At 40.6% G+C, this 14,320-nt stretch overlaps 1 protein-coding gene and 1 long non-coding RNA gene across 2 annotated transcripts in view; one reads left to right on the top strand and one right to left on the bottom strand.

The window, feature by feature from the left end:
• The window catches only part of hcn4 (hyperpolarization activated cyclic nucleotide-gated potassium channel 4), a 306,960-nt gene that overhangs the window by 131,860 nt on the left and 160,780 nt on the right, over positions 1-14,320 (top strand). The window lies entirely within an intron of this gene.
• Positions 1,210-12,838, bottom strand: LOC133662837 (uncharacterized). The gene is made up of 3 exons (XR_009828175.1): positions 12,780-12,838; positions 12,604-12,637; positions 1,210-1,274 (listed from the first exon to the last, which is right to left on the bottom strand). It is a non-coding gene; the product is annotated as an uncharacterized LOC133662837 (long non-coding RNA).

Genomic DNA, 14,320 nt, shown 5'->3' with positions numbered 1-14,320 from the left:
AGCAAATAAATCATAGCAGGGGAAAAAAAACAAAGACGTGTACATAGCACAAAAGACAAAAACAAAGGGACTAGCGTGGGAGCTAGCAAGCAAAATAATATAGCATGAAAGCTAGCTAGCAGGAATCGAAGAAGTCGTTAGCTGTTGCATAAAAGCAAACTAGCAAGCCAGGCCGAGTGAGGCCCGAGCAAAGACTAAATAGCCCTCTGATTAGCGCTCGGGCAACAGGTGCGCGTCCCGAACGCTAACCAGAGGCAGGTGAGCACAATCTGCCGTCATGGCAACAGAAACAAACACAAGGTGCTGAAAACACACGTGACACTAAAAAGTAAACAAACTGTGATCCGAGCAGCGGATCCTAACAATATGAAAATAACGTCCACATCACAGACATGCTGACAACGCTCCAGACAATAGCGTGCGTTTTGTTTACATCCGGTTTTGGTAGCGCGGTTTTCGGTGAACAAAGTATTTTTTCCCGTACGTCACTTGTTAATAGTGCACAAATAATAGGCTATATATATATATCAATTCATACTGTAACGACTAGCTAATGTTAATGTTTTATGTTTGTGTGGTTTCGATTTGATTTCAGTTTTTCCCATGTTTACAAACACACCGTCCGTGCCTGAAAGATGATTGGCAGAGGATGAGGAAGTGTTGTTGTGTTTCCGGGATAGCGCGGACTCACGAGACGAAAGTCTTTGAACGGGAGGTAAAATCTGTTGGAATTGTGCCGTTGGTTGTTATCATAAGATTGGTAATAAAAGTTATACATAGCGTCGGACTTTGTGATTTCGTCTGGGGGCTACAATATTTTATATTCATTTAATTAGTTTTCAAGTACAAAAAACCCCAACTTATTTTCAAGGTATGACGGTAATCAAAATGACATGGCGGAGCGCCACATTCAATAACATTAAAGGGAAACATTGATGTCATATAAATGATAACATACAAAACAAAACAAACGTTACTTAATTATACATTATTTATTTTGAAACATTACAGATCTGTACAGAAACCTGAACGAAGTGCTCAGCAGCCTTAAATGGCAAATAAATTATTATTTTTTGTACTACTACATTTTACAACAAATACATTGTAGAAGTCGCTGTCTTGCGGTTCCACAGATATGCACGTCAAAGTATCCAAGCGTACAGAGTTGACAATAGATTTAATGTTTTTCAACACAACCATCAAATGATACGCTTTCTTCCAGGACTTTCCAGTCTCTCTCCAAACTTCCTCCTCCTCCTGCACCCGACCGCTCACTGTTAAAGACAACAGATGATTAGATTAACACGTACCACCTGTGGAATCTAATCACCTGCCAGCTGTGTCTCGCCATTAGCACATGCCCCTGCCCGATGGTGCTCGTCCTCAGCACCATGGACAGCGGCGGTGACTTTTGCTCCTGCAGGCAGCGCTGGCTACATCTCCCCCCACATACATCGATTCACAAAACTGATCATTCTAAAGTCTATTTTTCTGTCGGACCGCAGACCTGCATTTAAGTTACAGTGAGTATACAATCAACATTTTAAAAAATCAATTATGCAATGTTAGTCAGTGGCGCCCCCATGTGTCATTCATTGCAATGATAGAAGAGTGAAGGTCATTGAAATTGTGGCGATAGTACTACCTGATTTTTTTAAATCCACCGCTTGTTAATGTTTATATTCATATCATCAATTCTGATTGCCGAAAATGTCTGTCACTCAAATGCTGTTGACGGCGGGGGAAAAAAACAACCTTGCGGTTATTTATTGCACTAATTAAAACCTTGATGTCGATTCAATGTTGATTAATTGTGCAGCCCTAGTTTGTACTACTTGTTTATTAGAGTATAAGCTTCATGTTGACGAGGATCAATCAATCAATCAAAGTTTGCTTATACAGCTCTTAATCACAAATGTCTCAAAGGGCTGCACAAGCCACAACGACATGTTGTCAGATCCCACATCGGGGCAAGAAAAAACTCAACCCAATGGGAACAACGTGAAACCCTGGAAGGGACCGCAGATGTGGGGACCCCCCCTTGGATGACTGGTGCAATGGATGTCGAGTAGATACGATTTTTACTTTTTAATTTTTTTTAAATTCCACTCAAGTCTAATAGACGCCGGGCCTCAATCGGCCTAACCGGCGCTTTTGTTTCCCTGCCATTCTCTGATATCCCTGAAGTATTACAAAACCTAATAGTTGGCACCTTGTGTAAATCGTAAATAAAAAAGGAATACAATGACTTGCAAATCCTTTTCAACCTACATTCAATACAATTGACTGCAAAGACAAGATACTTAACATTCGAACTGGTAAACTTTGTTCTTTTTTTGCAAATATTAGCTAATTTGGAATTTGATGCTTGCAACATGTTTCAAAAAAGCTGGCACGAGTGGCAAAAAAAAACTGAGAAAGTTGAGGAATGCTCATCAAACACTTATTTGGAACATCCAACAGGTGAACAGGCAAATTGGGAACAGGTGGGTGCCGTGATTGGGTATAAAAGCAGCTTCCATGAAATGCTCAGTAGTTCACAAACAAGGATAAATCGAGGGTCACCACTTTGTGAACAAATTTGTGAGCAAATTGTCGAACAGTTTAAGAACGACATTTCTCAACGAGCTATTGCAAGAAATTCAGGGAATTCACCATCTATGGTCTGTAATATCATCAAAAGGTTCAGATAATCTGGAGAAATTACTGTACGTATGGCCGTGACCTTGGATCCCTCAGGTGGTACTGCATCAAAAACCAACATCAGTGTGTGAAGGATATCACCACATGGGCTCAGGAACACTTCAGAAAACCAGATGTAGCGACAAACTACAGTTTGTCGCTACATCTGTAAGTGCAAGTTAAAACTCTACTATGCAAAGCCAAAGCCATTTATGAACAACACCCAGAAACGCTGCCGGCTTCGCTGGGCCCGAGCTCATCTAAGATGAACTGATGCAAAGTGGAAAAGTGTTCCGTGGTCTGACGAGTCCACATTTCAATTTTTTTTTTGGAAACTGTGGAAGTCGTGTCCGCCGGACCAAAGAGGAAAAGAACAATCCGCATTGTTATAGGCGCAAAGTTCAAAAGCCAGCATCTGTGATGGTATGGGGGTGTATTAGTGCCCAAGGCATGGGTAACTTACACATTTGTGAAGGCACCAATAATGCTGAAAGGTACATACAGGTTTTGGAGCATCTTATGTTGGCTCTTTTTCATGGACGCCCCTGCTTATTTCAGCAAGACAATGCCAAGCCACATTATGCACGTGTTACAACAGCATGGCATCATAGTAAAAGACTGCGGGTACTAGACTGGCCTAATAATGTCAGAGTCCAGTCCATAGTGGGGCCAGCAGGGGATCCTCTTGCATGTAGACACGTCGGGGCGGAGTGCCGTCACCGACTGATGCATAAGGAGTGGTCCACCCCGGGTCCCGACTTCATAATGTGAAAGTCCAGTCCATTGGGAGGCCAGCAGGGGATCTTGTTGAATGGAGACGAGTCAGCAGCACAGAGACGTCACCAACTGTTGCAAAGATGAGTGGTCCTGACTTAGAACAGCTAGTGCAACATCTATGTTCACCTGTTAACCTCTCCATGCAGGAGAGGGGGCAGAGCAGAAAAGAGAGACGGCAGATCAACTGGTCTAAAAAGGGATCTATTTAAAGGCTAGAGTATATAAATGAGTTTTAAGATGGGACTTAAATGCTTCTACTGAGGTAGCATCTCTAACTGTTAGGTAGGGCAGGGAAGATGTGAGACGCATTGTGCTTGTTGCACGGCTGGGAGATGAAGCATCCAGTACGTGAATTCGGCTTGATGAGTTAATAGTTTATATCCTGTTTTTGTTTACCAAAAGATATCTGGCTTCATGTACCAAAACCAGTGAAGTTGGCAGGTTGTGTAAATCGTACATAAAAACAGAATTCAATGTTTTGCAAACCCTTTTCAACTTATATTCAATTGAAAAGACTGCAAAGACAATATATTTAATGTTTGAACTGAGAAACTTTTTTTTTTTGGCAAAAAATCATTAACTTAGAATTTAATGGCAGCAACACATTGCAAAAAAGTTGGCACAGGTGCATTTTTACCACTGTGTTACATGGCCTTTCCTTTTAATAACACTCAGTAAACGTTTGGGAACTGAGGAGACCAATTTTTGAAGCTTATCAGGTGGAATTCTTTCCCATTCTTGCTTGATGTACAGCGTAAGTTGTTCAACAGTCTGGGGTCTCCGTTGTGGTATTTTAGGCTTCATAATGCGCCACACATTTTCAATGGGAGACAGGTCTGGACTACGGGCAGGCCAGTCTAGTACCCGCACTCTTTTACTATGATGCCAAGCTGTTGTAACACGTGCAGAATGTGGCTTGGCATTGTCTTGCTGAAATAAGCAGGGGCGTCCATGAAAAAGAGCCAACATAAGATGCTCCAAAACCTGTATGTACCTTTCAGCTTTAATGGTGCCTTCACAAATGTGTAAGTTACCCATGTCTTGGGCACTAATACACCCCCATACCATCACAGATGCTGGCTTTCGAACTTTGCGCCTATAACAATGCGGATTGTTTTTTTCCTCTTTGGTCCGGCGGACACGACTTCCACAGTTTCCCAAAAAATGTTTTAAAAGTGGACTCGTCAGACCACGGAACACTTTTCCACTTTGCATCAGTCCATCTTAGATGAGCTCGGGCCCAGCGAAGCCGACTGCGTTTTTGGGTGTTGTTGATAAATGGCTTTGGCTTTGCATAGTAGAGTTTTAACTTGCACTTACAGGTGGAGCGACAAACTGTAGTTACTGACAGTGGTTTTCTGAAGTGTTCCTGAGCCCATGTGGTGATATCCTTCACACACTGATGTTGGTTTTTGATGCATTACCACCTGAGGGATCGAAGGTCACGGCCTTACGTGCAGTAATTTCTCCAGATTCTCTGAACCTTTTGATGATATTACAGACCATAGATGGTGAATTCCCTAAATTTCTTGCAATAGCTCGTTGAGAAATGTCGTTCTTAAACTGTTCGACAATTTGCTCACAAATTTGTTCACAAAGTGGTGACCCTCGATTTATCCTTGTTTGTGAACGACTGAGCATTTCATGGAAGCTGCTTTTGTACCCAATCATGGCACCCACCTGTTCCCAATTTGCCTGTTCACCTGTTGAATGTTCCAAATAAGTGTTTGATGAGCATTCCTCAACTTTCTCAGTCTTTTTTGCCCCTCGTGTCAGCTTTTTTGAAACCTGTTGCAAGCATCAAATTCCAAATGAGCTAATATTTGCAAAAAAAGTTTGAATGTTAAGTATCTTGTCTTTGCAGTCTATTGTATTGAATATAGGTTGAAAAGGATTTGCAAATCATTGTATTCGGTTTTTATTTACGATTTACACAAGGTGCCAACTTTTAGGTTTTGTAATACTTCAGGGATATCAGAGAATGGCAGGGAAACAAAAGCAGCGGTTAGGCCGATTGAGGCCCGGCGTCTATTAGACTTGAGTGGAATTTAAAAAAAATAAAAAAGTATTGTGCTTTGGTTTAATGCCCAGGTGCTTTGACAGAAACGACCGCCCCCCCCCCTACGAGTTCCCGAAAGACGGCGAGGCGCCTCTCATTTCCACTCATTAAATCCATCCAAAGTTATTTAAAGAAGGTAAATCAAGGCATCAGCCTCCACTCGCTGACCCGTTCCCTTGGTCAAGGAGTGTTCTCTGAGAGATAAGAAAGGCAGGAAGAAAAGATTTAATGAGCCATTATGGGGCGCACAATGAGGCGCTGCCAGCAACCGTGACAGGTCCCCAACATCCTGAATGGACCTCGTGTGAGACGAATTCTCACCGCAGATTCGTTTTGAAATACTCTTACACATAAATGTGTGATCCTGCCCAAACCAAAAGGCGCAGCCAGTGGTTATTTTGTTTGTGTGTTTGTTTGTGTGTGTGTGTGTTTGTGTGTGTGTGTGTGTGGTGATGGGAGCCCTGCAGGCCTGTTTAGACAGATGATGGAAGGGTGTTCCCTGTGGTCCACTCCCAGGCCTACTTCTCATTCACCACATGTGCTGCATCCAGCATGACAGCATGCATGCACATGACATTTTGGTGAAGGCATTTTTGCAGCGAGAAACCCTCCTTGCCAGGGATCAGCCAGCATGTTAGATGATTAGAAATTAACTCCGAGGAGCGCACGGAGTGATTAAATTGATAAAACCTCATTAGTGATCACACCGAAATTGTGTCAATCAAATGTCGCATTATAATTAACGCATTAAATGAGGATTTTTTTTCTGCATGTATAGAATGACATGAGTGTTTTGTCACTTTAATTCTGTACAAAATATTGTAAAAAAAAAAAAAAAGGTCATTGTTTCACTTGCTGTCTTTGCAGCGATACAATGATGCTTGTATTCATTCTCAGTAAAAGTCAAAGCCCCAAAAACACTGATTTGGTTTTCCCAACAAGGCCTCCAGGCCAAGTGCATTCCAGGTCTTACGTTTTGTATCATCTTTTTTACTTTATGTACACTGCAGCACAGTCACAGCACATCATTTTTATGTTAAAGGCCTACTGAAACCCACTACTACCGACCATGCAGTCTGATAGTTTATATATCAATGATGAAATCTTAACATTGCAACACATGCCAATACGGCCGGGTTAGATTAGTAAAGTGCAATTTTAAATTTCCTGCGAAATATCCTGCTGAAAACGTCTCGGTATGATGACGTTTGCGCGTGATGTCACGGATTGTAGCGGACATTTTGGGACAGCATTGTGGCCAGCTATTAAGTCGTCTGTTTTCATCGCAAAATTCCACAGTATTCTGGACATCTGTGTTGGCGAATCTTTTGCAATTTGTTTAATGAACAATGGCGATAGCAAAGAAGAAAGCTGTAGGTGGGAAGCGGTGTATTAGCGGCGGGCTGCAGCAACACAAACACGTAGCCGGTGTTTCATTGTTTACATTCCCGAACGATGACAGTCAAGCTTTACCATTGGCCTGTGGAGAACTGGGACAACATAGACTCTTACCAGGAGGACTTTGAGTTGGATGCGCATGCTTGTGGAGATCGGACAACAGAGACTCTTACCAGGAGGACTTTGAGTTGGATACGCGCTACCATGAGTACGCAACTGCGGCTTCCAAACATTTTTATCGCTTGCCCGTACGTGCGTGCCGCTATGTGCATGTCACGTACGTAACTTTGGGGAAATATATGTGCTGTATGAACTTTGCGGAGGTGAACGGTACTTTGGGCTGTGGGATTGAGTGTATTGGCGGGTTTTATGGACGGGATGGGGGAAGTGTTTATGTGGGATTAATTTGTGGCATATTAAATATAAGCCTGGTTGTGTTGTGGCTAATAGAGTATATGTCTTGTGTTTATTTACTGTTTAGTCATTCCCAGCTGAATATCAGGTCCCACCCGCCTCTCACAGCATCTTCCCTGTCTGAATCGCTTCCACTGCCCTCTAGTCCTTCACTCTCACTTTCGTCATCCACAAATCTTTCATCCTCGCTCAAATTAATGGGGAAATCGTCGCTTTCTCTGTCCGAATCGCTCTCGCTGCTTGTGGCCATGATTGTAAACAATGTGCAGATGTGAGGAGCTTCACAACCTGTGACGTCACGCTACTTCCGGTACAGGCAAGGCTTTTTTATCAGCGACCACAAGTTGCAAACTTTATCGTCGATGTTCTCTACTAAATCCTTTCAGTAAAAATATGGCAATATTGCGAAATGATCAAGTATGACACATAGAATGGATCTGCTATCCCCGTTTAAATAAGAAAATCTCATTTCAGTAGGCCTTTAAGGTTGTATTTATTTCATCACTGTGAATAGACTTGCGCCTTTTTTCAAACATATTTTCTCAGGAAACAAAAACACAAACAAGCATTTTTTTTTACTAAAAATATACAGAATATAATTTATTTGATTTAATTTTGTATATTTTATCTAAAAAGAGGTCAGTTCAGTTCCTGGAGGCAGGCTTTTTTTGTGATTGTAATAGAGGTTATTTTAGAACTTAGCGGCAAAAGTTGTGATGTTTTGAGGCTTTTTTTTTTTTTGGCAATAGCATTGAATTAACTTGTTATTTCATGATTTTGTTATCACTGTTTTAAGTCTTCTTTGTAATCTTAACCTCAAAGCACAGGACCATAAAACAAATACTCTATTGATGTTTTACTGGGTTTATATCACAAATAACAAATTACTGTACTGTAACTAATAATAGTAATACATTATATAAGGAATTATGATAATGAAAAGTAAAACGTGTTTCTCCATTTTTAAACATTCATTTATGTTCCAACACATTTCGCCCGACAAATTAAGAGCATATGTGAAATTAATGATAAATTAGAGACCAGAGATCATCACACTTTATTTTTTTTTATTTTTTTTTTTATATTTTTGTCCTGTCCACCTACTCAGGCAAATCATATTGTTGATGTAGATGCCCATATTGGCTGTACAAATTTACTTTACAAAAGAGAAGTGTGAACTTCTCTTGTTGCCTTATTTGTATTTGACTTTATTAAATGGATTTATATTATTATTTGGTGCAGCGGGTCGGAGCAGGACGGGAAGGAAAGAGAAAAAAAGGTAGACAGAGGGGGAAATTGCGGGGATAAGAGGAGGATAAGACAGAGAGACAACAACAACAACAAACACAACAATAATAACTACAACAGAACAGCATCAGCGAATAGGATATGTACAAATACGATGGTAAAAGTGATAGCAAAGAAGCCGTTAATGAAATAAATATTAATTATACGGAAATGACAATGAGCATTATTACACTACAATTGGAGCAATACAAATATCGATATAGCACTCTTGATAATGAATAATAACAATAATTACCTCTATTATCAACAATACAATTGTTTTAAATGCAACATTACACATATGTAATGATAACTTCAAATACAAAAGAAAGCAGATAAATGGAGCGGAAGAAGGAGAAGCGAATTGTATTAACCTTGTAGATTGTTATAGTAAAAATAGGTTAAGCTTTGTCAGTGTGCCATGTGTTACCCAGTTTACCCTCGGGCAACAACGTTAATATATGTTCAACATATCTGTCATGTGAGAATCGGTTGAAATCGGTTGAAACTGCGTAAATTAGCACGACAACGTGAATTCCTGGAGGGACTGATAATCTTATGAAAATTCAGTGTCATTATTTGTTTCTGAAAAACTTTATCATCGAATTAGAAAAATGTCAGGATTTTATTGTTTATTTTGTTTATTTGATATGGACAATGCACAATACATTTATTGCACCGTCCTACAGGATGATTGTCATCTGTTGTCCTTAGAATTTAGTTGAAATTATTTTAGAATACATTCTTGCAATCATGATAACATAATTATAGAGGATTTTATCAAATTACACAAAAAAAAAAGAGTGAAATATAATTTTAGAAGAAAAAATCTAAAAAAAATTACTTTATTTTAAGAATACTTTTACAACTTTATATTGCAATCATACTTTTTTCTTCCAACATACAGTACATTTTTCTCTTTAGTGTGGCTCCAATGCAATGGCTGCAACAATTAATCATTATTTATTTATTTTTTTTAACCCAAAATGTGCTATTATGTTGCTTCAATTAATTGATGGAATGCAACTACCGGTAATTGAAAGTGATCAAATCCAACACTAACCGTTTACTTATTACCACTCAAATGGATCTTGAGACTTTCAGCAACTATAGTTTCATGTCTAAGCAAGACATCTCCCTGTTGATCTTGAATAATGTGCAACACGATGTGTGTCAGGTAGCTCGGATAAAAGGTCAAAATGATGCATGCAATTTCAATTTTCATTAAAATTTATTGAACATTGAAGGTTACCCCCCATCCCGTACTTCTATTAAAGGAAGTTGATGCTGATTTCAGAAGGACACATAAAAATGTTTTACCAGCGAAAAAACCCGTACGGCAAACGGTAGAAGTGCTGCTGTTTGTTTTATCGTCTTTATCGCTAAGAGTAGCCATTGCACCGTAGTGGCCTGGCCCACTGTGTCTGGGCCGGCCTCCACTGAGTCTGTTCTCTCACCTGAGTCGCACTCTTCTCACTCACCTCATCTGATTTTAGAGGACTCGACAGCTGTCCCGCGTCCTCCTGTGTCCTCTCGCCGACCCAGATCCCTGTCATACCTATTGATTTTTGTTTACGGGTATTAGTCGCCTCTGGGACACTCGCAGCCTCTTTGTGTCCGTGTCAGTGGGTAATAGAGGTTATTGCTGTACTGTACTCGTCAATTGCAGTCATTTATACTGAACAACAAAGTACTTTTTTTCAGAGGGTTGGGGATCAAGTTCCGAAGGGTATTCGAGTCAATAACTGGGGGAATAATTTATCAATGCATGCAAATGTTGCTCCCCTGGGGAACCCACTGTCCTCACTTTGCACTAGTTTGTATTGTAAATTTGTTCGGTTTTAAAAGATTTACAGAATGATTTACTATCATTTGACTCAGAAGGATTTTGAGGCTCACACCTCTATTCACCACCCAGTCTGCAGTATACAAAACTAACATGGTATCTTTTGTGAGTTGTGGGTCCATGAATGGTTACATTTGCCCACTATATACCAATGCTGGGAAATACACCCTCTGATTAGTATTGTGAATTAGTCTAATCCAGGAGTGTCAAACCAATTTTAGATTAGGGGCCACATGGAGAAAAATCTACTCCCAAGTGGGCTGCACTGGCAAAATCACGGCACGATAACTTTAAAATAAAGACAACTTCAGATTGTTTTCTTTGTTTGAAATAGAACAAGCACATTCTGAAAATGTACAATACATAATGTTGGGGTTTTTTTACACTTTACATTTTGCGGTTAATAGTATTCTACCTTTATTTGTCGTTATTCCAAAGAAATTATGTGATAATGTTCATCAGTCAACTCATTGGTGTTAATTTTCAATCTGTCAAGATAAAAAAAATAATATCAAAATCAAATTACAGTATGTTATTGATGTAGTTTGCTCATTTTCCTCGACTGGTGCACTAACATTGTGTGTTTTTTTGTTTTTTTTTACATATGTAGCATCATCTACAAAGATACAAAGAATTGCTATTGCGACATCTAGTGGACACATTTAGAACAGCAGTTTCTTTCATTCAAAAATTTCGGCTCATTTTTATACTTAGCAAACTCATCCCACGGGCCGGATAAAACCTGTTGGATCACGCCTGCGGGCCTTACGTTTGACACCCCTGGTCTAATCCATTACTTGAGACCAGAGTTTGTGGGGGGGCTTTAAAATGGGCATTTGGCGCCGCAGCAATTTTAGCTCCTGATTTCCATGTCTCCTTTAGGGCATATGAACACTAAATACACAAATTATGTTTTAGTGCTGTCTATATGCAACCGTTTCTAGGGATGCATGGTTATGGGTAAAATAATGAGCACAATTGTTTTTTGCAATGTGGAAATCCCGACTATCATTCTCGCTAATTCCTTATGTTAGATAAACCATAGTGTTTCCCACCGGTCGACAATCTAATTGTGATAAGTGGATTGTTGGATAAGTTGGGCCAGGGGCGCCAACAATTAAGCGAATAAATCAATGAATTCTATTAGAAAAACGCTCTGATGTATATTCTGTTGCATCGATTGTTTATGGGTGCAACTAATGAAAATGTCGACCACATGGAGTGCCTGCAACTTGAAATGCGCGAACATTGTTTCAACACAATAGACCGATGTGTGGGTGCCGAGATCTGTGGCGGCAAAATGTGGAGTTGTATTTTTTAGTGTTATTAATGCACACTGCTTCTCAGAAAGTACAAGTTGAGAGACACAGTGGATGTTCCCGCACAATTATTGCTTTTAAATATACTTGTTTGTCGTCTCTCTCTCAGTCGTCCTCAAACCAGCTTCCATCGGAGTCTCCAATCATTCCGGTTCTCCATACACCCGGCCAGCTCTGTAGAGCTTTCAGCTCCCGCATCTTTTTTCAGGATGTCCACGTACGTTAGCGCGGGACATCCTCGCAATCGATGCCTGTGCGTTGGTTCCCATAGGACCAGCCTGCTGGCCGGTAGCTCCCGATGTCTGTGGCAGTGGCCGGCCAGCCTCATCCTCCTAGCTCAGTGGTTCTTAACCATGTTAGAGGTACCGAACCCCACCAGTTTCATATGCGCATTCACCGAACCCTTCTTTAGTGAAAAATAAAATGTTTTTTTTTTTTCAAATTCAAGACAAAGTTATATGTTTTTGGTAACACTTTAGTTTGGGGAACATATTCTAAGTAACAAAGACTTAGTTTAGAGTTATTTGGTTAGGGTTAGAGGGTTAGGGCCAGGGTTAGAGGGTTAGGGTTATAATAAGGCCATGCCGAATAAGGCATTCATAAGTACTTAATAATGACTAGTTAAGAGCCAATATGTTACTAATTTGCATGCTAATAAGCAACTAATGGTGAATATGTTCCCCATACTAAAGTGTTACCATGTTTTTTTACTGGTGCACAAAATGAACCGTGCATGAACATCATGGAAGCAAACAAACCTTAAGTTCAAAGATCAAAGAACAAAACCAACACAGTGCATAAACTCACAACAAATTACACACCTGCAAATCAGTGTGACTTCTGCTGTTGCCGTATCTGTAATAAGCCGATAGGGAGAAGTTTTTATTTACACGATGAGTCGGGTGGGTCTTGACCTCCGCCGAACCCCTGAGCCCGACTCACCGAACCCCAAGGGTTCGATCGAACCCAGGTTAAGAACCACTGTCCTAGCTGTTACCTTCTTGCTGAGCCTCGGCAGTTGCCCGTACAGGTCCTTGTTGGTGATGTGGATGTTCTGGTCCACATTCATAACAGCTCTTACCATTCTGGTGTAGCGCCCATCTAGGGACTATGCAGGGTAGGTGTCAGGGTCCAGCTTTCACAGCCATACAGGAGGACAGACTCCACAGTGGCGTGGAATAGACTCAGCTTTATGTGTCGGGGGAGATTCGAGCACCACACTCTTGACATACCGTTCAGGGCCCTCCACGCTAGTGCCTTCCTGACCTTAAGGTCTTGTTCTGTGGAGTTCATCCAGGAACCCAAGTACTTGAAGTCATTGACCTCTCGCAGAGCGTTGCCATCTGATGTTGTTATTGGCGGGTGGTCCATGTGTAGGTTATAGGTGATTACCTCAGTCTTCTTTGCGTTCAGTCTGAGGCCAACCCTGGCACATTCCACCTCCACTCTGTTCAGGAGTTCCTGTGCCTGCTCCAAGTGATCAGCCAACAGGCAGATGTCATCTGCGTAGTCTAGGTCTGCCAGAGCTACTGCAGGGGCTACAGCAGTAATAAATATGATTACATTTTAGAATTGTGTTTGGGTTCAATTACAGTCAGTGTGTTTGTCCTTAACATTCCTGCAAAAGTTTTTAAAGGGAAACTGCACTTTTTATTTTTTTTATTTTACATACTATGGTATTTTTAAGTCCTTTTTGGGGGGATGGGGGGATATATACCACAATAATATTGTACCATGGCCTTAAACTCGTGAGATTTTGATATCGTTACATCCCTACTCGTTATACATGTGATACATGTTATACTATTTAGGCTTAGACTTAGACTTCCTTTTTATTGTCATTCAAATTTGAACTTTACAGTACAGATAAGAACTACATTTTGTTACATAAGCTCATGGTAGTGCAGGATAAAAAAGCAATACGGTGCATATATAAATAAATAAATAAATAGGTTACTGTACAGATAAATATATTGCACTTTTTCACATGCATCCACGTTTATGGATGTATGTTATATTGTCTTTATATTCCAGCGAGTTAATCCATTTTGGGGGGAGTTGAGGGGATAATTTAATTATGATGCGTTCAAGAGTCTTACGGCCTGAGGGAAGAAGCTGTTACAGAACCTGGAGGTTCTGCTTCGGAGGCTGCGGAACCTCTTTCTAGAGTCCAGCAGTGAAAACAGTCCTTGGTGGGGGTGGGAGGAGTCTTTGCAGATTTTCTGAGCCCTGGTCAGGCAGCGGCTTTTTGCGATCTCCTGGATAAGAGGAAGAGGAGTCCTGATGATCTTTTCCGCCGTACAATTTACATTGTAGATTGTCACCGAAGGCATCAAAACTATGAATGACCACATGTGGAGTTATGTACTTAACAAAAAATGTGAAATAACTGAAAACATGTTTTATATTGTAGTTTCTTCAAAGTAGCCACCCTTTGCTCTGATTACTGTTTTGCACACTCTTGGCATTCCCTCAATGAGCTTCAAGAGGTAGTCACCTGAAATGCTTATCACTTCACAGGTGTGCTTGAAGCTTATC

Source organism: Entelurus aequoreus, linkage group LG02, assembly GCF_033978785.1.
Source record: "Entelurus aequoreus isolate RoL-2023_Sb linkage group LG02, RoL_Eaeq_v1.1, whole genome shotgun sequence".
In the NCBI taxonomy this organism is placed as follows: domain Eukaryota; kingdom Metazoa; phylum Chordata; class Actinopteri; order Syngnathiformes; family Syngnathidae; genus Entelurus; species Entelurus aequoreus.
This window is presented reverse-complemented; position numbering and strand designations above follow the sequence as displayed.